Source organism: Lithobates pipiens, unplaced genomic scaffold (genome assembly GCF_037356315.1).
Source record: "Lithobates pipiens isolate NorthernLeopardFrog02 unplaced genomic scaffold, aLitPip1_a1.2 Scaffold_23, whole genome shotgun sequence".
NCBI classification, from domain to species: Eukaryota; Metazoa; Chordata; class Amphibia; order Anura; family Ranidae; genus Lithobates; species Lithobates pipiens.
In genome coordinates this window covers 28,832,756-28,858,468 of record NW_027507785.1, presented here as the reverse complement: position 1 = coordinate 28,858,468, position 25,713 = coordinate 28,832,756, and the positions used below count along the sequence as shown (strand labels likewise).

Genomic DNA, 25,713 nt, shown 5'->3' with positions numbered 1-25,713 from the left:
TTGTCTGGATATGGAGGGGCCCAGTGCCTCCTGATTTCAAATGGTTCTACCTTGTCTGGCCATGGAGAGGCCAAGTGCCTCCTGGTTCGAATAGGTCTACTTTGTCTGGATATGGAGGGGCCCAGTGCCTTCTGATTCAAATGGGTCCACCTTGTCTGGCCATTGGCTGCAAAGGCAGAGAATCAGCTGTGCTGTGCCCCCTGGAAGTTGGTCGCCTCAGGTGTGCTCTTATGCCACGTACACACGTAGCCGACTATCCGGCGGACTTCCCGCCGGACTGTCCGCCGTACTTTCCGAACGGGCTACTTGCCCACACACGGCACTTTTTCAGCGGACTAATACGGGTGAACCCCAATGCCGAAAAAATCACCACGCACGCTACCCGGCCGGCCAGGAAAGGGGGGGATGAGCGAGCGCCCCCCTCCTGAGCCGTACCAGGCCACGTGCCCTCAACATGGGGGGTGACTTGGGGAAGGGGGGGCCGCATGGCCCCCCCACCCCAAAGCACCTTGTCCCCATGTTGATGAGGACAATGGCCTCTTCCCGACAACCCTGGCCGTTAGTTGTCGGGGTCTGCGGGCGGGGGGCTTATCGGAATCCGGGAGCCCCCTTTAATAAGGGGGCCCCCGGATACCGGCCCCCCACCCTATGTGAATGAGTATGGGGTACAGTGTACCCCTACCCATTCACCTGTAAAAAAAAGTAAAAAAAAACACAACACACAAGGGTTAAAATAGTTTATTGCACAGCTCCGGGGGTCTTCCGTCTTCGGGGGTCTTCTCGCCGGACTCCTCCGCTATATTCTTCTAGCTCTTTTGCTAGCGGAGGAGCCTGGCTTTCTTCCTCGCTGCCGCCCTCTTCTTCCGACTTCGGGGGTCTTGTCCCCCTCTTCGGGGGTCTTGTCCCCCTCTTCGGTTCTTCTTGCTGGGCCACCGCGCCTTCTTCTAGCTCTTTTACAGGCGGTGGCCCGGTCTTCTGTCGCCGCTGTCACCGCCTTGTGTTCTTCTGTTCTTCTCTTCAGATGTTGCCTCGTCGCATCCTCCGCTCACAATGGCACGGACGCGACGTGCGGCGACTTATATAGGGACATCACCGGATGATGTCCCCGCCCATTATGGTGTCACAGTCCCAGAGGATGTTGGGACTGTGACATCATAATAGGCGGGGACATCATCCGGTGATGTCCCTATATAAGTTGCCGCACGTCGCGTCCGTGCCACGTCGCGTCCGTGGAGACATTTCAAAAGTACGGCGGACTGGCATACGCATGGCCTGATTGTCCGCCGAAATGCAAGTGTGGCGGGAAGATTGGAGTGCAAAACTACTTTCTAAGTCCGCTGTACTTTCGGGTAAAAAAAGTCTGCCGGAGGCTACACACGGGGGGATTGTCCGGCGGACTTGAGTTTGCCGGACTTTTCCACCTGATTGTTTGATCGTGTGTACGCGGCATTAGTATCACTTGGCCATGGGAAACCCTCTGTGAGAATTGAGCACATGGTCACGGCACTAATGCTTTTTCTGCACTGCACCAAGGTCACCTACACTTCTTTCTTTTTTTTTTCTCTAACCTTTTGTGACATTGAACTTTTGCCTGTATTTCTTTTCTCACTAGGATGCAGGGTGTGTGTCCTCAGCCTACCCTAAAATCTAAGGGGAGGATGTGTATTCATCAGGTTTCTTCCTCCCCTCTTCTCTCTTCGAAAGAGGCCCTCGCCTAGTAATCGTTGGTCAGCTTCGGCTGACCATGATGAGAAGGGTCTCCAAGACCCTTTGGACTAGGTAGACCAAGTTGAGCCTTGCCCCTCCCAGTAGCCCTTGCACCCCAGTGGGTCAGGGTAAGGTCCTACTTCTTTGGAGGTGGAGTAGAGACACACCCTTAAAGTGGAAGTAAACTCCCCTATCATTTTCAGCCAAGGAAGCTGCCATCTTTGCCTCTGTTTAATCTTCAACTGCTATGGCGCTGCACATGTGATTCGTTATGACACCAGCCATTGGATGGTTTGATAGTTTGGCTGAGAGCACAGCCAATTTGCAGTTATCATTCCCGGCATGCCTTTTTTTTTAACTGTTTAAATCGATGGGTTTACTTCCACTTTAAGTGCATTGTTTTGTGTGCGTTTTTTCATGTGCACTTTTTTGTTTACAGGTTTTTTTTTTTTTTTTGGCTCACCACTGCGATTTCAAGGAAAAGAAGAAAAAAAATTCTCCTCTTCGCAAATGTTATAATGAGCGGATGGAGGTCTTGTTTCAAAAGGTATAGGTGGGAGGCACTGGATTTGAAAGTAGCTTGATCTTGTTGCGTGGTATCTGATACATAGACTCAAGACAGAACCCAAAGGGGAAGCTCAGTGGTTAGCACCTCTGCCGGGCAGTACTAAGTTTGAATTACAACCATGACACTACCTACATGGAGTTTGAATGTTCATCATGATCATGTATGGGTTTCCTCTGGGTAATCTGGTTTCCTCCCACACTCCAAAGACATGCTGGTAGGTTATTTGGCTCCTGTCTACATTGGCCCTAGTATGTGTATGTATGAATCTGAGTCAGGGACCTTAGATTGTAAGCTCCTCGAGGACAGGGCCTGATGTGAATGTAAATATTTAAAGTGCTTTGTAAATCATTGGCAATATATAAATAACTGCCACACCAATAGTTGAAGGTTCACAGTTTATTTATCATAAAAGTCCAAAATAGTAGTCCCACCAAATAATCAGCCTGCTTTTTTTTAACAAGAGTATTCTTTAATTTCCGAATTTTGACATAAGAGTCATCCTATCTCCACCAGCACATTGAGCCCTGATGAAGGGATCTCTTCTGAACCACTGAAACGCGTTGGTTTTCTTTCACTTTTATGATAAAATAAATACTTTTGAGCTCTCAGCTATGGGGTGTGGCACTTTTTTTTCCCTCTGGGAACACTTACTTCATCATGTTAGGTATATGCACGAGGGGTCGCATCTGTGACACCAGGTAATTATGCCATCAATCTCTCAGGTATTCAGTAATTTTTTTTAAAGCTGGCCAAAAACAATTTGCACTGTAAAAACAAAATTACCGTAAATGAAGAGTATGCCTTTTGTGTTCAGGAAAACTTTTGTTCAGCCTGTACTGAAGGATAATCAGTACGATGTAAAATACCATATTTATCGGCATATAACACGCACAAGAGGGAAGTTTCAGGAAAAAAACTTACATTTTAAATAAAGAACTTTGAAGCAAATAAGGGTCAGTGCCCATCTGCAGCCTCACCATTGCCAGCAATGCAGCCTGATCAATGCCCATCTGTAGCCTCACAGGTGCCATCAATGCAGCCTCACCATTGCCATCAATGCAGCAGCCTCACCATTGCCATCAATGCAGCAGCCTCACCATTGCCATTAATGCAACAGCCTCACCATTGTCCTCAATGCAGCAGCTTCACCATTGCCACAATACAGCAGCCTCACCATTGCTTTCAATGCAGCAGCCTTGCCATTGCTTTCAATGCAGCAGCCTCGCCATTGCCACAGTGCAGCCTGATTGATGCCCATCTGCAGCCTAGAGGGGATGGGGAGGGGCAAGCGCCAACAGATTACATACAGTGAGAATCTCCTATGATAGACAGAACAGTGGTCCAATGGCGGCCCAGGAGACGGGACTTCCTATTACAGAGTCTGCCAAGTAAACAGGAGATTCTCACTGTATGTAATATGACAGCGCTCGTCCCGCCCCCTCCCTGTCCCCTCCTAGGCAGATAAAATTGAAGTATTGGCATATAACATGCACACGCTATTTGCACCTGATTTTCATGGTGAAAAAGCGAGTGTTATACACCAATAAATACAATACTTGTTGGCATCCTATGTCACTGACACTACACACGGTCAGACAATCCGACAACAAAATCCGTCAGATTTTGTCCGAAACTGGTGTTGCATACACATGGTCGGACAAAGTTGTCAGAAAATCCGATCGTTCAGAACATGATGACTTTATTTAGTTACGACGGGACTACATTCAGGCTAGTAGCCAATAGCTTTGGTCTAGGAATTTGATCTGAGCATGCGTGGCACTTTGTCCGATCGGAATTCTCTACAAACGATCGGACATGTTGTGGGAAAATTTTTATATCCAGCTCTCAAACTTTGTTGGTCGGACATCCCGATGGAAAAAGTCTGATGAAGCCCACACACGGTCGGATTATCCGACAACACGGTCCAATCGGACATTTTCCGTCAGAATGTCCGACCGTGTGTACAAGGGCTTAGTCCGTAGGGTTCAATTGAGTAGGCCCACCCTTTGCAGCTATAACAGCTTCAACTCTTCTGGGAAGGCTGTCCACAAGGTTTAGGAGTGTGTCTATGGGAATGTTTGACCATTCTTCCAGAAGAGCATTTGTGAGGTCAGACACTGATGTTGGATGAGAAGCCCTGGCTTGCAATATCCGCTCTAAAGGGGTTCTATGGGGTTGAGATCAGGACAAGTTCCTCTACCCCAAACTCGCTCATCCACGTCTTTATGGAACTTGCTTTGTGCACTGGTCCAAATCATTTGGTGGAGGGGGGATTATGGTGTGGGGGTTGTTTTGCAGGGGTTGGGTTTGACCCCTTAGTTCCAGTAAAGGGAACTCTTAAGGCGTCAGCATACCAAGACATTTTGGACAATTTCATGCTCCCAATTTTGTGGGAACAGTTTGGGGATGGCTCCTTCCTGTTCCAACATGACTGCGCACCAGTGCACAAAGCAAGGTCCATAAAGACCTGGATGAGTCAGTTTGAGGTGGAGGAACTTCACTGGCTTGCAGAGAGTCCTGACCTCAATCCGAGAAGAAAAATTTGGGAAGAGGTGGAAAACGACCTTTCTGTGCAATATCATTGCACAGAGTAGCTAAATATTACCTTATTTAATTAAAATAAGGTAATACTTGGTTAATAATTTTAGTATCACTTTAATTCTTTATGGTCCACAAAATGTGAGACGTGGCAGGGCTGAGTCCTTTGCCTATAGATACTAAATTGTGTCTCTCTTTCTCATCTCAAGTTAGGAGGCATGATAAAAAAAATGACAAATCTAAAGCCCCATACACATGAGCGGACTTTTCAACATCCAAAGTCCGACGGAATGATTCCGTCAGACTATTCGATCGTGTGTGGGCTGCAACGGACTTTTGATTCGCAAAAGTCTGACGGACTTTAGAAAATGGAACATGCTTCAAATTTTTCCGACGGAACTCCGCCGGACCCAGTTCCTCCGAAAAATTTGCTCGTGTGTATGCTAGTCCGACGGACTAAAACCGACGCTAGGGCAGCTATTGGCTACTGGCTATGAACCTCCTTATTCGAGTCCAGTCGTACGTCATCACGTTCGAATCCGTCTGAGTTTGGTGTGATTGTGTGTGGCCAAGTCCGCTCAGTCGAAAAGTCCGTCAGAACTCTGTTGGAACTCCGGCAGAACTCCTTCGGAAGTCTGTCGGACATAAGTCCTCTCGTGTGTACGGGGCTTAAGAATCACAGAATTGCAAACATTTTATAGAAAACTCAGCTTAGTAATTAACGCGGTTGCATGACAATGTGACTTTAGGTCTGTTCCCCTTGTTATTGCAATATTGGGAATATACCAATAGACTGTTTAACCATCTGCTATACATCACCCAGCTATTCATTAGCCGTAAATGTGTCTGTAAGGAAAAAAAAATATATATATATATATAACATAATGGGATTCATGTTTTAAAAAACTGGGTGAAAAGAAAAGCGTGTTTTTTATTTATTTTTTATCAGCTGTCATCTTTCATAATCTCAGCTGCAATATAAAAAAAGACAGCTGGAATTTAATGGATCTCTACAAACCGTGTAACACTCCCCTTTCCTCCTCTTCTTACACAAGAGGCAAATTAAATGAAATTTTATTGAAAGCAAGTTCTAGGCAGATGTGTTAAAGGAAACACTTCTTAGTCTAGTTCAGCCTTTCACAACTTTTTTTTTTTAACACGGAGGAACCCTTGAAATAACTTTCCGGTCTCAGGGAATCCTTGGTAAAAGTTACTATATCTACAACTCATCAGTGGCGGCTGGTGCTCAATATTTGTTGGGGGAGCAAACAAACTGAAAATTACTGAAAAAAAAAAAAAAAAAAAAAACCATCAATTGCAGCCTCACTGTGCCCATCAAATGCAGCCACCATGCCATCAAATGCAGCCTTTGTGCCCATCAAATGCGGCCATTGTGCCCATCAAATGTAGCCACTGTGACATAAATTGCAGCCACTGTGCCCATCAAATGCAGCCACTGTGCCATCAAATGCAGCCATTGTGTCCATTGAATGCAGCCATTGTGCATTGTGCCCATCAAATGCAGCCACTGTGCCATCAAATGCAGCCACTGTGCCATCAAATACAGCCATTGTGCCCATCAAATGCAGCCATTGTGCCATCAAATGTAGCTACTGTGCCCATCAAATGCAGCCACTGTGCCCATCAAATGCAGCCATTGTGCCCATCAAATGCAGCCACTGTGCCATCAAATGCATCCATTGTGCCCATCAAATGCAGCCACTGTGACATACATTGCAGCCATTGTGCCCATCAAATGCAGCCATTGTGCCCATCAAATGCAGCCACTGTGCCATCAAATGCATCCATTGTGCCCATCAAATGCAGCCACTGTGACATACATTGCAGCCATTGTGCCCATCAAATGCAGCCACTGTGTCCATCGAATGCAGCCACTGTGTCCATCAAATGCAGCCATTGTGTCCATCGAATGCAGCCATTGTGCCCATCAAATGCAGCCATTGTGTCCATCGAATGCAGCCACTGTGTCCATCAAATGCAGCCATTGTGCATTGTGCCCATCAAATGCAGCCACTGTGCCATCAAATGCAGCCACTGTGCCATCAAATACAGCCATTGTGCCCATCAAATACAGCCATTGTGCCCATCAAATGCAGCCACTGTGCCATCAAATGCAGCCACTGTGCCCCATCATATGCAGCCACTGTGCCCCATCAAATGCAGCCATTGTGCCCATCAAATGCAGCCACTGTGCCATCAAATGCATCCATTGTGCCCATCAAATGCAGCCACTGTGACATACATTGCAGCCATTGTGCCCATCAAATGCAGCCACTGTGTCCATCGAATGCAGCCACTGTGTCCATCAAATGCAGCCATTGTGTCCATCGAATGCAGCCATTGTGCCCATCAAATGCAGCCATTGTGTCCATCGAATGCAGCCACTGTGTCCATCAAATGCAGCCATTGTGCATTGTGCCCATCAAATGCAGCCACTGTGCCATCAAATGCAGCCACTGTGCCATCAAATACAGCCATTGTGCCCATCAAATACAGCCATTGTGCCCATCAAATGCAGCCACTGTGCCATCAAATGCAGCCACTGTGCCCCATCATATGCAGCCACTGTGCCCCATCAAATGCAGCCACATTGCCCATCAAATGCAGCCACTTACCAAAAAGAAAAGAAAGTTTTATATATTAATAGTTTTGTTTATTAAATAGAGCTGAAAAAAAAAAACAGCAGGAAAATAATAAGTAAATGAAGAAGGAGAATAAGGCTTTAATAAGGGCTGATTAGAGTAAATTAAGAGTCAATAAGGGGTTAAACAGAGGAACATTTGATTTGATTTGATTTGATACATTTTTTTTTTTTTTTTTTACTTGACAGGCTGTTTTGTTTCATAGTGATTATAAAATCTTGTTTTTTCTATAAAAATAACAAATATGTTATACTTACCACCTCTGTTGCAGTGAATTTGCACAGAGCAGCCCGGATCCTCCTCTTCTCGGGTCCCTCTTCCATGCTTCTGGCCCCTCCCTCCTGCTGAGTGCCCCCAGAGCAAGCAGCTTGCTATGGGGGCACCCGAGCTGAGCTGCAGCTCTGTGTGTCCATTCAGACACGGAGCTGGGGTTTGGCCCCGCTCCCTCTCTCTCCTGATTGGCCAATTGACTTTGACAGCAGGAGCCAATGGTGCTCTCAGCCAATTAGGAGCGAAAGTTCCGGACGACCGAGACACTCGTGGACATTGCTGGATAGAGATGGGGCTCAGGTGAGGTGAGTATTGGGGGGGGGGGGGGGGTTGCTGCACACAGAAGGATTTTTATCTTAAAGCAGGAGTTCCGCCGTTTTTTGTTTTTAAAAGTCAGCAGCTACAAATACTGCAGCCGCTGACTTTTAAATAAGGACACAAAGCCGCGATGACGTCACTCCCGCGCATGCGCACGGGAGCCGCCACTCGCGGCATATCGCCGTTGACAGCGGCGCGCTCAGTGTGCCTGCGTGCCACTGTCTACGGCGCATGCGCCGTAGACATCGGTGCCTGTGTTTTGGCAAATATCTCCTAAACCGTGTAGGTTTAGGAGATATTTCTTAGACCTACAGGTAAGCCTTAATCTAGGCTTACCTGTAGGTCAAAGTGGCTTGTAAGGGTTTACAACCACTTTAACCCACCAGCAACATAATTAACCCACTGGCGATAATATCCCCCCCCCCACATCAGAAGTTCCCCCCAGCAGCAATAGGTTTCCCCTCCGCCCAGCAACAACAGATCCCCCAGCAGTGAGCATCAATAATTCCTGCTGAAAAAAAGACCTGCTTGTAGTCAAATACATAGCAGATAGTTAAAGCATAGGTTATGTGTTAGGCCCATTTCACACGTGCGTGACTTGTACTGCGACTTGGGACTGCAAAGTCACATGAAAAGTTGTACCCCATGATTTCCAATGAGTACCATTTATATCTGTGCGACTTCAAGTCGGAGCAACTTCAAAGTAGTCCCTGGTCAGACTTTGATGCGACTTGAGGTCCATAGACCTCAAGATTACACAGGCATTGCTTCAAGTCAAAAGTGCGGCAAATCCGCATGACTTTCAGGTCACACAAGTATAAAGGGGGCCTTAAATGCATGATCATTACTAATGTAAGCAGAATGAATATACAATGGTTTAATCAATAAATTAATAGGCCCAATTATAAAGAAATAAAGAAATACCCTACATATGGGAGCTTTCTGGAGTGGAGTAGTGTGCTGTAGGCCTAGGCAGTGGCGGCTGGTGTTTTTTTTTTTTTTGTGGGGTGGCAAACAACCACCGCTGGTTGGTCTGCGGCACCCCCCCCTGCTCCTATGGGCGAGCGGGCAGCGGCCAGGTTTCTGGCTCCTATGGCCTGGTTGCAGGCTCTTACGGGCGTTGGGCAGCGTCCTGGTTGCGGGCTCCTATGTGCGGGTTTAGGGCTCCTACGGGCGGTGGCAGTGGCCGGGTTGTGGGCTCCTATGAGTGGGTTGTGGGCTCCAACGGGTGGCAGGCAGTGGCCAGGGTGCGGGCTCCTATTGGCAGTTTGCAGGCTCGTGTGGGTGGCGGACAGAGGCCAGGTTACTGGCTCCTACGGGCGGGTTGCAGGTGGGCAGCGGCCGGGGTGCGGGCTCCTATGGGTGGCGGGCAGAGGCCGGGTTGCAGGCTCCTATGGGCGGGTTGTGGGCTCCCTTGGGGGGGGGGGGTCCAGGCTCCTACGGGAGGCAGGTTGCGGGCTCCTATGGGCGGCAGGCAGTGGCTCCTGTGTCCTCTCTGCATCACCTCTCATTCCGCTGTGCAGCTCCTCCCTCCTCCTCCTAGGTGGCCAATAGGATCGCCTGTTCTTTCAACCAATCGGGTGACTGATGTCAAACCCATTTCCTGATTGGCGGAGGAGAATCAGCGGTACAACAGCGAACATTGATTGGCTGGTGTAACACACCTGGGTGGGCTCGGAGCTCACGCTCTGCGACCCGAGCCCACCCTATATTGAAGCCTATTATAGCCTCTTTATAGCCTCTGGCTCTGATCGGTGCTTCAAAAAAACAGCCCCTCCGCATTGGAATCCATGCACCAGTGTCCTGAAGGGGGCATGGATAGGGGAGACAGCGATGGACCGGGGGAGGGGGGGGGGGGTGCACCCTTAATAGATGAGCCACCCCTGAGCCTAGGGCCCCAGTGATGCTGAACCTTGGCAACCCAGATGTTTTGGAACTACATTTCCCATGATGCTCATCTACACTGCAGTGTAGTTGAGCATCATGGGAAATTTAGAAAACATCTGGGGGGCCAAGGTTAGCCCTCACTGGGCCCTAGGCTGATGTGGTGATGCACCCCCAGGGGGCGTGTCTATGACAGCCTGGGTTCACAGGAAGTGGATTGCTTGAAACTAGCTGTCATTCAACCAGAAGAGGACCATCAACCACTGACAAGGCTGAGTTTCTGTGGGAAAAAACTGTTTTTTTTTTATTTTTATTTTTTTAAATGGACCGGTGCTTCAAGTACCAGCATTGGTTGCCTTCCTGTTCTTTCTCTCTGGCAAGTTCCCTTTAAATTTAGCAGCTGGTTTGTGCTGCTTGTACAGAGGCATTAATGCTATCGCGGTATCAAGCGAAAGCCTTTGATCTCACATTTGTGTATTTGGGTAACCAACTAAGAGATGCTGGAAGAAGATTTAAGGGATTAAACTTAATAGCTAAGAAGAACCCCCAGTCAGCTCAAGCTGATGCTATTAAAAAAAAAAAAAAAGAAATCTGCCTTTTTTATTGAGACGGTGCTGGCCGGCCAATTCTTGGCATTTTTTTTTTTTTCCATTTTTTTTTTTCTTTTCTTGCTATTGCTTTACCTCGAAGAGTAAATAAGGCTAATGAAAAAAACAAATGTAGAGTGAGCCGTGCCCTAATCTCTTTATGCCGCAGCGTAATATGTCAGAGCCCTGTACAAATGTTATCAGCTGATTGGATTGTAAAATTCTCTTTTGTAATGAAGTGATCTGGAAGGGCCAATAAACATGTCAGCATTGAACAAGGTGGCATTTTAAGCATCCTTGGGGAAATTGTAAAGCGCACGCTATGGTAAGCAATCCGGGAGAAAAATAAAGAAATTTAATAAAATAATAGTCAGGGAAATGAGCGATGGCGCGGACCTGGTATTGTACGGTTCAGGAGTAATCTGATCTGCGTCTGTATAGGGGACCGGCAATGGGGGAAGGTTTGCAGCTTACCTGCCAATCTAATACAGCTGTTTCTTAGCATACATGTTTGATGATTTAAAGTGTTACTAAACCCCGGACCCTGCATTCACTCTATAAGTGGTCAGTAAGAACCTGTCATGACTCTGTGTTTATGAGGACCCAAGTAGTATTACATATCTCCTAACTGTCCCTGAGTTCGAGGGACTGTCCCTGATTTGGAACAATGTCCCTCTGTCCCTCATTTCTCCTCATTTGTCTCTCCTTTTGTTCTGATCTATATAGTTGTATATAAAATGCACTTTTTATGTATCAAAAAGTGTTTCCCAGTGCTAAACCTTTCATCCAAATTCTAAATTGCTGCATTTGTAAATATTAAAAGCCAATATAAAGGAATATTAGTGGTAAAAAAAAAAGCCCTTGTGGTTTCTATTTCTATATTGCTGCATTTTTCAATTCCAGAAGCCAATATAAAGGAATAGTAGTGGTAAAAAAGCACTGGTGGGTTTAACCAATCTTGTTTTTTTTGTACAATTCTCCTTTAAGGGGCGTGTGTTCTATGCCTGCATACTTTTGCTGATAGATGTCCCTCATTCCCATCTCAAAAAGTTGGGAGGTGTGGTATTATGTTAGTGCTTTTCAGTGCAGTAATACTATGGGCCCAGGTATGTGATGATGCCACCCCAAAGGGCTGGTCTATTGCAACATGGGATCCATGGAGGCATAAAGGAATTACAGCTGTTGCTTTTTTTCTCTTTTTTTTACTATTACTGAGCTATTTTTCACTTTTTTTTTTTCTTTTTTTAACGAAATGTAGTTTTAATCAAATTGTTTTTGCCCCACAGGTTCATCTATACAGTCACTGGCTACCCTTAGCCCTTGTACACAAGGTCGGAGATTCCGACTGATTGTGTCCTATCGGACCGTTTTGTCGGATATTCCGACTGTGTGTGGTCTGCATCGGACTGTTTCCGTCGGAATATCCGACGGACCAACTTTTCCAATTTGCCGGTAAAATGTTACGACAAAATGCTCCGATCGGACATACTCCGATCATGTGTAGCCTACTCTCTCGGACAAAGTGCCACGCATGCTCAGATCAAATTCCTATACAAAAGCTATTGGCTACTAGCCTGAACTTAGTCCCGTCATAACAAAATAACGTCATCACGTTATGTACAATCGGATTTTCCGACAACTTAGTCCGACCGTGTGTATGCAACATCACTTCCGGACCTCTTCTGGAATTAATCCGTCTGAATTACTCCGACGGATTTGGTTGTCGGAATCTCCGACCGTGTGTACAAGGGCTTAGATCTGACCAGTCCAGCATGAACCTTATTTAAGGAAAACTCACTTGCTCTTAAAGTGGAAGTAAACTCCTCTATCATTTTCAGTCAAGTAAGCCGCCATCTTGGCCTCTAATGATTCTTCAGCTGCCATAATGCTGCACATGTGATCAGTTATGAAACCAGCCATTGGATGGTTTGAAAGTTTGGTTGAGAGCACAACCAATGTGAAAGTTAGCATTTCCGGCATGCTGGGAATGTAAGTGTTTTTTGAAACTGGGTTTACTCCCGCTTTAATTATCGCTACTAAACTGAAAACAAAAAGGTAATGTACCATCGTCCTATCGATTTTGAAAAACATGAGGCAGAGAATTTGAGGCAACTATGGACTCTCATATAAAAAAGTATAAATGTATTTAGGACAAGAGCATAATTAAAGCGGGAGTTCCGCCGTTTTTTTTTTTTTTTTTTAAAGCCAGCAGCTACAAATACTGCAGCTGCTGACTTTTAAAATAATGACACTTACCCGCCCAGCGCGCCCGCGATGTCGGCACCTGAAGCCAATCTCTCGATCGGCTCTCGGGTGCCGCCGCCGCCATCTTGGGTATGGGAATCAGGAAGTGGAGCCTTGCGGCTTCATTTCCCGGTTCCCTACTGTGCATGCGCGAGTCGCGCTGCGCAATAAGGATGGTCCCTGCTGTCTCTGGGATCCGTGTGTTTCCCAGCAGACAGCGGGGGACCTTTGGAAAGGGGCGTAGATTCTGCGGAAAGGGGCGTACCTTTCCGCAGAATACAGAATACAGGTACCTGCACCCCCCTCCCCCCTGAAAGGGGCCAATTGTGGCGCCGGAGGGGGGGGAGGGTTCCAATGAGCGGAAGCTCCACTTTAGGGTGGACCTTCGCTTTAAGAAAATTTGGGGTTGAACTGACATAGGACGAGACCTTGAGTCCTCCTTCATGGATGGATACACGTCTAAATGTTCAGTTCCTCTTCAAAGATCCAATATATGTGTATTGTATACCCTCTCTTCATAGGACCTTTTTAATTATGCTTTTGTCTTAAATAAATGTATACTTTTGAAAAGCAAGTTTAGAAAAACAAGAGCAAGAAAATTTGAGGCAACTATGGACTCTCATGGTACGGCAAGGACTCACATACACAATCGTATAAAAAAGTATAAATTTATTTAAGACAAAAGCATAATTAACCAGTTCCCGACCAGCGCACGACGATGTACGTTGACAGAATGGCACGGGCAGGCATATTGGCGTACAGGTACGTCCAATATTCAATGCCGCCCTGCCACCAGGAGCGCGCCGCCGGCGGCGCGCTCCCGCGCTGGTCGGGACCCCCGTGAGTCCGGTCGTGGGACCCGCGGACTCGATCGCCGCGGGCATCCCCGCGATCGTGTCACGGGACGGCTGAATGGAGGAAATGCCGTGTAAACAGCATTTCTCCATTCTGCCTAGCAACTAGTGACACTGATCTCTGCTTCATGTGATTGGAGCAGAGATGTGTGTTCACTAAATCAAAGCCCAACCCCCCCACAGTTAGTAACACACCCCTGGGAACACTTAACTCCTACACTGCCACCCACTGGTTAACCCCTTCACTGCCAGTGTCATTTACACAGGAATCACTGCATTTATATAGCAGTGATTACTGTATAAATGACAATGGTCCCAAAAATGTGTCAAAAATGTCCGATGGGTCCCCCACAATGTTGCAGTCACAATAAAAATCGCTGATCGCCGCCATTACTAGTAAAAAAAAAAAAATTATTAATAAAAATGCTATAAAACTATCCCTATTTTGTAAACGCTATAACTTTTGCGCAAACCAATCAATAATCGCTTATTGCGATTTTTTTTACCAAAAATATGTAGAAAAATACGTATCGGCCTAAACTGAGGGAAAAAAATGTTTTTTTATATATTTTTGGGGGATATTTATTATAACAAAAAGTAAAAAATAATGTGTTTTTTTCAAAATTGTCGCTCTATTTTTGTTTATAGCGCAAAAAATAAAAACCGCAGGGGTGATCAAATACCACCAAAAGAAAGCTCTATTTGTGGGAAAAAAAAGGACGTCAATTTTGTTTGGGAGCCATGTCGCACGACCGCGCAATTGTCAGTTAAAGCGACGCAGTGCCGAATTGCAAAAAGTGGTCTGGTCTTTGACCAGCAAAATGGTCCGGTCTGTAAGTGGTTAAAAAGGTCCTATGAAGAGAGGGTATACAATACACATAAATTGGATCTCTGAAGAGGAACTGGACATTTAGACGTGTATCCATCCATGAAGGAGGACTTAAGGTCTCGTCCTAGGTCAGTTCAACCCCAAATTTTCTTACTTATGCGCTTGTCCTAAATAAATTTATACTTTTTTATACGATTGTATATGTGAGTCCTTGCCGTACCATGAGAGTCCATAGTTGCCTCAAATTTTCTGCCTCTAGTTTTTCAAAACTGACTTGCTCATTTATCTTTGCCTCTCTAAAAAAAAAAAAAATACATTCCCGGGATTTGACCAAATTGAAACAATCCATTTATCTCTATTTACAGTCAGTCTTTGTCCTGTTATTTTTCTACCGAGCTTTGAAAAGAACACAAACCCCCGTTTCTTAACATTTTTTTGGCTTCCTCTGCTGCTCAGGCGGTGACAGCGGCGATCGCCATTCTTCCCGAAACAGAAGAAAAATTCCTTACTGATGTATTGTGATACATTTTGAAGCCTCCATTGCTCCAATAATATAATGAATAGTTTCTTTGGGGAAAAATAAAAACATTTTGTTTGCACTCCCTGTGGTCTTTCCAATATCATCTCTCCGCAATTGTGCTTGATTTCGGGAAATACAATTTGTGACAAGGCATCTAAATGCAGAGCGATGCTTCTTCTTTAGAGGAAAAATGCATTGGCGGGCCCAGGTGGCCTTTGTGGAAGGATCTTTGCTGCAATTATTCTGTTTCAATAAATATTAGAGCTGTTGTGAGTAGAGAAGCGTATTGACGGGACAGATCTTATGAAGAGCTAGACAAAGAGCGGGGCGCTTTGAGAGAAGCTAGATTTGTATCGATCCAGTGCCTAAACCAGCGCAGAAAATTCACTTTGCATTTTATAGTTTTAATAATGACCTATCGAGCCAACTACTTTTTTTTTTTTTGCAATTTCGCTGGCTGAATTGATGTCGAACACTTTAGAAACGAGCGGTATTCTAAAAAGGAACTGAGTCATTTTAATAACCAGATGGAAAAAAGAGGCGACGAGGCGCTCAGTGAGCTTAAAGAGACACTGGAACTTTATTTTATATGCTAGATATACTGTACAGTGCAGCTCTACCCCCAAAGGCTTTTACTGGTTCTTCCCCAACTAGTACAGAGGCTGCCCATCTCCACAAGCACCAGTCCATTCACATCAGCTTCAGTAATACAGTCTAAGCCCTTGTACACACGGTCGGACATTCTGACAACCAAATCCGTTGGATTTTGTCCGACGGATTTTGTCCGAAACTGTTGCATACACACGGTCGGAACTAGTTGACGGGAAATCCGATTGTACATAACGTGATGACGTTATTTCGTTACGACGGGACTACGTTCAGGCTAGTAGCCAATAGCTTTGGTCTTCGAATTTGATCTGAGCATGCGTGGCACTTTGTCCGTTGGAGTAGGCTACACATGATTGGAGTATGTCCGATCAGAGCATTTTGTCGGAAAATTTTACGGACAAGTTGGAAAACTTGGTCTGTCGGATACTCCGACGGAAACAGTCCGATGGAGATCACACACAGTCGGATTATCCGACAAAACGCTCTGATAGGACACATTCTGTCGGAATCTCTGACCGTGTGTACAAGGGCTAAGGGATGTCTTTTTGAATTTTATTGCTTGGAGAACATCAACAGGGGAGGGAGGTTTGGGGTATTGGATACTCCAAAACACTCAGCAATTAAAGATTTGAGGACAATCTTCTCCTGGGGCAATAATGAGGCTTGGACAGTTTTGCAGTTGAAGACCATGGGGCAAGTCTTTTTGGCATCTGGCTACCCTGCGCTCATGCATAACTGCAGGTACCTAGTGCAGCTTCCAGAACACTACATGGTCACAAGGATCATTATGGGTCTATAGTTACAAGTCCCCAGGACAGCTTCTACCTTCCAGCTCCCTCAGAACACAATACAGTGAGTGAGACGGCACCTTTCCAGACCAGATCCCCTGTGGTGAAGTTCTGCAATCAGCTTCTATCAAAGTCCCTACAAGCCCTCGGCCCTGACACAGCTGAGGCCTCTAGAACAGCTTGGGAACCCTCCTGGGGTGAAGCAACCTTGATTTATAGAATCGCTAACTATTTATCACCATTCCAGCTTTCTTCTGGACAATCCTCTCCAAGGTTTGGCCAGAACCTAATATTCAGGTTGTTTTTTTTTTATTTCCCACCCTAAGCTCTTGAAGCTTCTTCCAGAGACAGGGCTAAGCTGTCATATTCCCAGACTGTGAAACCCCTGAGCAGACCAGGACAAACAATTGCTACTTCCTTCATTACAGAAGGAGCCAAAGTAAATTTACCTAGCATGCTTAGCTTAGGAAGGTGCTATAATAGTATACAGCAGTGATGTCGAACCTTGGCACCCCTGATGTTTGGAACTACATTTCCCACGATGCTCCACTGCATTGCAGAGTACATGCGCATCACGGGAAATATAGTTTGAAAACATCTGTCGGGCCAAGATTTGCAATCACTGGTATATAGGAACATAGTTTTGTCTACCAAGATTCATTCATAAATGTCCTGATAATCAGGGGTTTAAAGCAAGTTTAATATCATCACGTGGGCGCCGTATATTTACCTGGCGCCTTGTCGGGAGGAGCTAGTTTTTGGCGCCGCTCGCCGGGGGGTTGATTCCCCCAGGAGACGGCGCCGCCCCCACCTACTCAGTTTGCCCGCGTGACGTTGGCGGCATCATGCGGCTGCGGTGAGGCACCAATAACCTTTGGCACAAGATTAGCGGACACTACTAGTACGGCGATTGTTGCCCTTGATAGCCCAGTGCACTCAGATGGAATGAACATTATGTTCAATATATCCAGGTATCGTTTCACAGTACACTTATTTCGTGGTTTTTGTTTCATTTTTAACACTCACCTTTTTGGTTTTTGGTTCGCTCAAGTTTATTTTTATTTATACACAATGGTGTTCACTACTGTTGGAGCATCCCCATTGCTCTCAACATGATTTCACTATCTTAAATCCCTTTATCTGTGTCACACCAATTCCAAGTTAATTCACATTACACTACAGTCATTTAGATGCCTTAACTTGACACTTACACATGCAATCATTCATCCTAGGGTGATGATCACTTTTTGGTTCACATCCATGGCACACTGCCTCATCGCGATACCGTATGCTCTGTCCGCCTCAGCTCCCGTACCGGATGATACTCCCGGATAGCTCCGATGCCCATAGTTGCGCCTCCTGCCATTCCTTGACCCGTAAGTATGGGCGCTCGTCTTGGACACATTGCTCTTTTCCCCCTATTTTTCTCATTTAATATATAAACTTGACTAATTGTTGGCACACCATTTCTCATCCCACAGATATTCATCATATATCAGCTCCTGATGAGTGGCAATGTAGCCACGAAATGCGTAGAGCTTTAAATACTACAAATTACATTCAAACATGCAGTTTTACTAGACTCTGTAATGTTTTTACTTAACTTTATTGATCTTTACTATGTGCAATATGTTTATACATGAATTTAATTCTTCTGATGTATGAATCATGGGATTGATGTTTTTGATGTGCAATACTTCAATATATTTACTATTTATGATGGATTATGGATTATAGAATGTGTATCTCTGCGCCCTATGCTATACATTTAATTTACAGCTAATACATTTACATTATCTGTTTTTTGTTGCTCTCCTGTTTTTTGCTTCCAAAATCGCATGCTTCGCCAAAGTCCCAACCCTCTTTTTTACCGTGTCGATAGGGATGGAGGCTATTTTAATGTAAGTGTCCTAGGCCTCATTTAAAGTCCCAACATTTTTTTATTTTTTTAGTCAATATAGATTCTTTTAACCAACAATCATTTTCCAAATAAAAGTGATCTGGCACAGCTCTAGGAGGTGCCAACACCAACCCCACCCCCGATGGTGCCTACAGTGGTCCCTGGCTTCCCCTGTTCCTCCAGGGAGACAGGGAACACAGTAAAAAGTCCCAACAATGAGAGCAGGAAGAGCTCAGGCTTCTCAAACTCCTCTTTGACTGCATAGTTACATAGTCTGGTTGAAAAAAGACACAAGCCCATCTAATTGAACCAATAATGAACTAATGAACTTGGAAGCTATGAGGATTCAAAGCTGTCAGTCCCTGGCTAGTGTAGCTGCAGAAGCAGACAATCCAGCATGATCTGTGCTTGATTAGCTGCAGTGGAGGACATCAGGGGTCTAAAAAGCTCTTGCTGTCTCTATAAAGAGAAGCTTTCACCTGTCTATGCTATTACATTGGGGGGCTTACTAGACCCATTGTTATAGTAATAAAGGTAAATGAAGAAAAGTGATCACAATTAATGATAATAAAAAAATACAAACAAATATAAAAGCACCCCTCTCACCCCCATACACATCCGAATGCAAAGTAGGGTGCTTTATATAAATATAAATTGCATCACACATGTATGTTATCACCGAGAATGTCAGGGTGAGAACAATAATTCTACGGCCATAACTCTAAACTGGTTAACTCTAAACTGATAACCTGTAAAGATGTTTGAAGCATCGACCATGGACAATTTTGGGCACCATCATTTTCCGTGACTTCATAAGCACTCCAAGGCTTGATATGTTTTGTATCTACTTACTCAATGCAACCCTATCTTTTATATTTTACAAACAAATGGGTATTTTATTGTATTCATCCTAAAAATGTTGAGCTTGCCAATACCAATTGTATTCTATAGAGCTTTTACTTTCAAAAAATATATAATTGTTTGGAGGTTTAAAGCTATTTCTAACAAAAAAAAACTTGCAGATATTAACATATGTGCAAAAAAATTACAAATTTTCCCCAGTAGAATAGAGTTGAACCTCTTCTTATTCAGAGCAAGAGTGGCATGTAACTACCCACCTTTCGCAGCCTACTTTTACTGATTTCCCATTAACTTCCCTGCTGCTCCATTCAGCCACTAGGAGTGAAGGTAAATACATGGTACCTCCAGGTATGGGGGAGCATATGACTCTCGTCCATTTACCCCTTGAGGCATTGTTGGGTGAGCAGCCAATCACCAGATCTAAGTACTGTCACATGGGGTCATGGGGAGACTCTGACCATACCAATTTGGATAGTTTACTTGGTGGGTGAATGGGGAGGCAAACAAAAGAGGAATATAAGCACTGGGGTCTTTCAAATGAACTTCAGGAAACTTAAAAAAAACTAAAAAATTCTCCCAGGCATGTAGGACTTACTCTAAAATCCATCTATCCCCAAACTTTCCAAACAAAGGCTCAATTCACAGTCCTGAATTTTATGAGGGCCACACTGTGGTCAGTGAGAGTAGAAGATGCCCCAGCATCATTTGTCAGTGAAAGTTAAAAAATACCCCAAACTCAGTGGTCAGTGGAAGTAAAATATGCCCCATGGTTGGTGTAAAACAATTACAGAGCAGCTGTGCCTAGTAGGAGATGGAATTATGCCCCATTATTGATGTTAGAGGAAGGAATAGTGCCTCACTTTTGGTATCAGTGGGGGGAATAGTGCCCCATCATTGGTGTCACTTAAAGAAATAATGCCTTGTTGATGTCACAGAAAACAATAGCACCCTTTTGTTCGTATCAGTGGAAGGAATGGTGTCCTATTAATGGTGTTTGTGGAAGAACTAGTCCCCCATTGCTTGAATCAGGGGGAAGAAAGGTGCCCCATCAATGGCATCAGAAGGAGGAATAGTGCCCCATCAATGGCATCAAAGGAAAGAATAGTGACCCATCTTTGGTGTCAACAGAATCAATAAAGCCCCAGGGATAGAACAGTGAGAGGAGTTAGACCCCATTATTTTTGCCAGTGAAAGAAATAGTGCCATGTCATTGGTGTCAGTGGGAGGAACAGTGCCCCATCATTGGTGTCACTCAAAGGCACCAAAATCAGGGGAAAATCGTGGGTGCGTGTTATACACCGATCCCCCGCCTATTGTGAGCCGCCGAGATACATAGCCGAGTGTAATCGGCTCGGCTCTGCTCACAGTCATACCCAGCCCCGCCCTATGATGGACATAACACAGGAACTGGGCGTGACTGTGAGCCAAGCCGAGGACACTTGGCTACTCTTGGCTCCGTTTGGACTGCAAGAGGACCCGAGAGCCGCCGAAAGGACCCAAGAGCTGCTAAGAGCCGCCGAGAGGACCCTAGAGCCGCCGAGAGGACCTGAGATCCACCGAGAGGACCCTAAAGTTGCCGAGGGGACCCAAGAGCCGCTAAGAGGACCCTAGAGCCGCCGACAGGACCCTAAATTTGCGGAGAGGACCCAAGAGCCGCCGAGAGGACCCGAGAGCTGGGCCTCTGTATTTAAGTTTTTTCGTTAAACTTTCCTCCTAAAAGTTTTTTTCCTTAAAATTCCCTCCTAAACTTGGGGTGTGTGTTATACGCCGATAATTAAAAACCATTGGGGAAGTCAGCCTAAGGTCAGTGGTCCTTATCCGCATACTTGTTCTGGATTACTGACTCACGGTATTAAATAAGAGGGGCTGAATGACAGGCAAGCAACTGGCATCTGTAAAATGAGAAGTCAGCAAAGATGCAGCTTCCACATTTCTTTCATGGAAGGTCCCTTTAAGGATGGTCAGCTATGGCCAGGAAAACGGAAATGCAAGATTCTGATCTTTGACTGAACGTTTTGCCAGATTCACCTAAATGTACTTGGCCCTGTAAAGCCGGCTGCTCCTGCAGTCTCTCCTCCTCGCTCTCCGGGGCTGCTGTCATCTCTAATCCGTTCTCCGTCTCTGAATACTCTTTGCATTGGACGCGTGTTTCCAGAATGACATTGCAATGAAAGTATTGATCTCTTCTTGCTGTATTTGTCAACACATGTACTCTCTGCTGAGGTGTGATAAAAAAGGAAAGAGAATGACTATTCTTGCCGCTCACACCCGTCAACATTCAATATTATTTCCACTTTCTATAAAAAAAAATACACGCCGCTGTGGGCTGATGGGTTATTGTATTTTAATGCCTCTAGGGAAGAGCCCGGCATGGCGGAAAACGCTGACCTGTCTTTTCTGTACAGATGACCCTTGTACTATATATTTATAGAAATGAATAACATTATGGAAATAGGAGTATTGTAATTAGACCCCCATAGTGGGCAGTGGGCACTACTGTTTAGTAATTTAGTTAACCACTTCAATACCGGGCACTTATACACCTTCCTGCCCAGGCCAATTTTCAGCTTTCAGCGCTGTCGCACATTTGAATGACAATTGCGCGGTCATGCCACACTGTACCCAAACTAAATTTTTATCATTTTGTTCCCAAAAATAGAGCTTTCTTTTGGTGGTATTTGATCACCTCTGGGATTTTTATTTTCTGCTAAACAAATAAAAAAAGACAGAAAATTTTGAAAAATAAAAAGTTTTTTTTTTTTGTTTCTGTTACAAAACTTTGTAAATAAGTAGTAATAAACAGAAAAGAAATGCACTCACATAGATACATCTGTAAATTGAGGGAATAAACAACAACAAAAAAAGTTTACTATAACAGTAAACCTAGGTCAGACTTTGAAGGCATAGGAAACAATGAAGAGGTATGAAAATAAACACTATTTATTGAAAAATACACAACATGAATAGAACAGTACAGGAAAATTAAAAATTATGTATACTAATACATAATATGAAGTGAGCCCTTGTGGTGCACCTACGCGTTTCACCCTTAGGCTTCTTCAGGATACAGTCAAGGTTCTTACAAAGAGATAAGCCTCACTTATAAGTAGGGCTGGGGAAAAAATTGATTTGAATCTTGAATCAAGTTGAGAGGTCAAATCGATTAAAATTTTCAGCAAATCGATTTTTTTGATTTTTTTTTTTTCACCAGGACCGGTGCTGACACCGCGCCGATCCTGAGGAGCTGCGGGCAGGAGTTTTAAAGCAAGGCCTAAAAACTAGTCGGCCCAGTCCACGAGGGCGGACGCCGCAGACTAGGCCGGAGCCGTGGCCTCGCCTAAAAACTCCTGCCACAGCTTCTGCGTGGTGTCCATCAAAAAAAAAAAAACTTGATTCGAATTGTGAATCAAGTTTTTTTTTTAAAATCGCAGATTTTTTTGGAAGAAAATCGCCCAGCTTTACTTATAAGTATCCGGAAACTGGTTCAGAGGGTACCATCCCACTGGAAACCCGTTCTACTACATCTACTACACCACCGTCAGGATCTATGCATAGTTAGGTCAGGCCAGCCCAATCTGCTAGTAAAAGAAGAACAGGAAAAGCCAGACGGTTCCAGGGACAGGGGCAGAATAATACACAAAGTGTGTCAAAGAGGGGGGCCAAATATGGGCTTCAAAGCCCAACAATCAATGTGGACACCCACCAGGAAAATAGTCTAAATATGAGATTGTCCACAATATTTAGAAACATTTTAATATTAAGACAATGATGTGTGGCCCCTGAAGACAGCCTTATCCTTCTCCTTCACTGATGGGCACTGATGGGGCTGCACTGATTGGCACAGATGAGGTGGCACTGATGATGGGCACTAATATGGGGCACTGATAGGTGGCACTGATATACAGCACTGATGGGTACACATAGGTGGCACTGATGGGCACTGAAAGGCAGCACTGGTGGACACTGATAGGTGGCACAGATGGGCACTGATAGGTGGCATGGATGGGCACTGATAGGTAGCACTGATGTACACTAATGGATGGTACCGATGGGCATTACTAATTGGCAGGCATTATTGTTGGGCACTGATTGGCATCCATTGTGGGCACTGATTGCCATCCTTGGTGGCCATGGGTGGCATACCTGGTGGTGACTAATGGTGGGCATCCCTGGTGGTCCTGGTGGCATCTCTGGTGGTCCAGTGTGGGCCTCCTCGGGGGGGGGGGGCTGACAGGCGCAAGTGAGGAAAAGCCGAACAACGGCTCTTCCTGTTTACACTATGATCAGCTGTGATTGGACATGGCTGATCATGTGGTAAAGAGTCTCCATCAGGTACTCTTTACCTAAATCGGAGTTGCAACAATGATCGCCGTGATCCACGCCCCCGGGTGCGCAGTGGCCAGTTATCCTGAAAGACATCATATGATGTCCGGTTAGGATAACAACCACTTTGCTGATGTCATTTTGCTATATGGCGGGCAGCAGGTGGTTAAAGAATATGTAAACTCAGCATTTCATATGCTAATATGTGCCTGCTATACCATATACTTGTATGAAAAAGTATCCTGTTCCCTTTGTATTGCTTCCTTTGTGTTAAATCCCTGGTGATGACTGTGTGAGAGATGTGTCACATGTCAGATGGTGGATTCTCCTCTGTTCTAGTGGTGTACCCATACACATCACAACGCTCTTGGTTCCGTATGGTATGTACAGTAGTTGTAGTTCATTAGTTGTTAATGTTGGTCATCTGGACCTGCACACCGGCTGGTGAAGGAGTAGCTGCTTGTATAACATGGCTACAGGTCTGGATCGATCGTTGGCTGACCCTACGATCCTCCTGTCAGATCGCTGATCCTCCTGTCAGAGTGCTGTAGTGTACTGAGTCTGACCCTGCAATGGTCCCCAGCCTGGCTACAACTACCGTACATACCATACGGAACCAAGAGTGTTGTGATATGGATGGGAACACCACTAGAACAGAGGAAAATCCACCATCTGTCATGTGACACATCTCCCACACAGTCGCCGCTCTCTATATAAATCCACCACATGATACAGACCATTTTCTGTCTTCCAAGGCTCTGATGAAGAGGCATCCCCTCGAAACACGTTAGCCATTGATTCAGCCTATACCCTTGCATGGGTTTTCTAATCATTTCCATTATTTTATCAAATGAGAACATTGTAATACTGTTTTTTTTATGAACACATAGTCATTTTCATTGTATTCATTTATTTGTTTAGAATAAACTTTATTTATGAACTTGATTCATGCGTTAAGTCATGCGCCTCCTTTCTCCCCCATCACCCAGCTTTTCCAGACTTCCCCCAGTCAGTTCAGGCAGCGGGACAAGCATGTTCTCTTCACATAATATATTATATAATTTGAAAATACTACCATTTTGTACTAAAACCACCAGCACGTGTGCAGGAGAATATCTTTTCTGTCTACACCTATAGTGGTAGATACCCCCATGTCTTGCAGCATTGCCATATGATATAGCTGGCAGTGGTAGGTAGCCTAATGTCTTGTAGCATGGGCATGTTTAGGGATGGAATTGGGGGTGGGACAGGGTAGGGGTTGGGTGGGGCAACTGGTGGCGAGTAATGCCCTGTACACACGATAGGATTTTCCGACAACAAAATTCATGGGATTTTTTCCGATGGCTGTTGGCTCAAACTTGTCTTGCATACACATGGTCACACAAAGTTGGCTGGAAATTCCGAACGTCAACATGTAAGACAAGCCGAGAAAAATTCAATAGCCAGTGCCAATCTTCTGTTTGATTCCGTCGGAATTGTGTACACACGATCGGAATTTCCGACAATGGATTTTGTTGTCAGAAAATCTGAGAACCATATCTCAAATTTTGTGTGACGGAAATTCCTATGGAAAATGTGTGATGGAACCTGCACACAGTTGGAATTTCCGATAACAGGGTCTTATCACACATTTTCCATCTGAAAATCCTATTGTGTGTACAGGGCATAAATCTTAAAGTGGTTGTAAACCCTTACAAACCACTTTGACCTACAGGTAAGCCTAGATCAAGGCTTACCTGTAGGTCCAAGAAATATCTCCTAAACCTACACGGTTTAGGAGATATTTGCCGGAAAACAGGATCCGCTGTCTACGGCGCATGCACCGTAAACAGCGAGGCACAGGCACACTGAGCGCTCCGCTGTTAACGGCGGTATGCCGCGAGTGGCGGCTCCCGTGCGCATGCGCGGGAGTGACGTCATCGCGGCTTCGTCGAATGACAGCGGCGGAGCAGCAAGACCCACCAAGAAGATGGAGGCTCCGGACTACAGGGGACAGCGGTGACTTCGCTGGCTCCTGTGCCAGGTAAGTGACACATAATGGACTACTATGAGATGCATAGTAGTCTATTATGCTTTACCTTTGCAGGGAATCAAAGAGGAAGTAAACCCATCAGGGTTTACTTCCTCTTTAAGGCCTGGATAGTAACTCAGAACTTAAAATTTTGAGCCCTGGTGTAGGTCAATTTACGAGAGTTCTCAAGACCCCTCGTACAAAAAAAATGTTGGTGAGATAGAACGAGTCCAGAGATG

General features: G+C 45.1%; 1 protein-coding gene across 10 annotated transcripts in view; it reads left to right on the top strand.

Moving 5' to 3' along the window:
- The window catches only part of TENM4 (teneurin transmembrane protein 4), a 2,098,843-nt gene that overhangs the window by 648,079 nt on the left and 1,425,051 nt on the right, over positions 1-25,713 (top strand). The window lies entirely within an intron of this gene.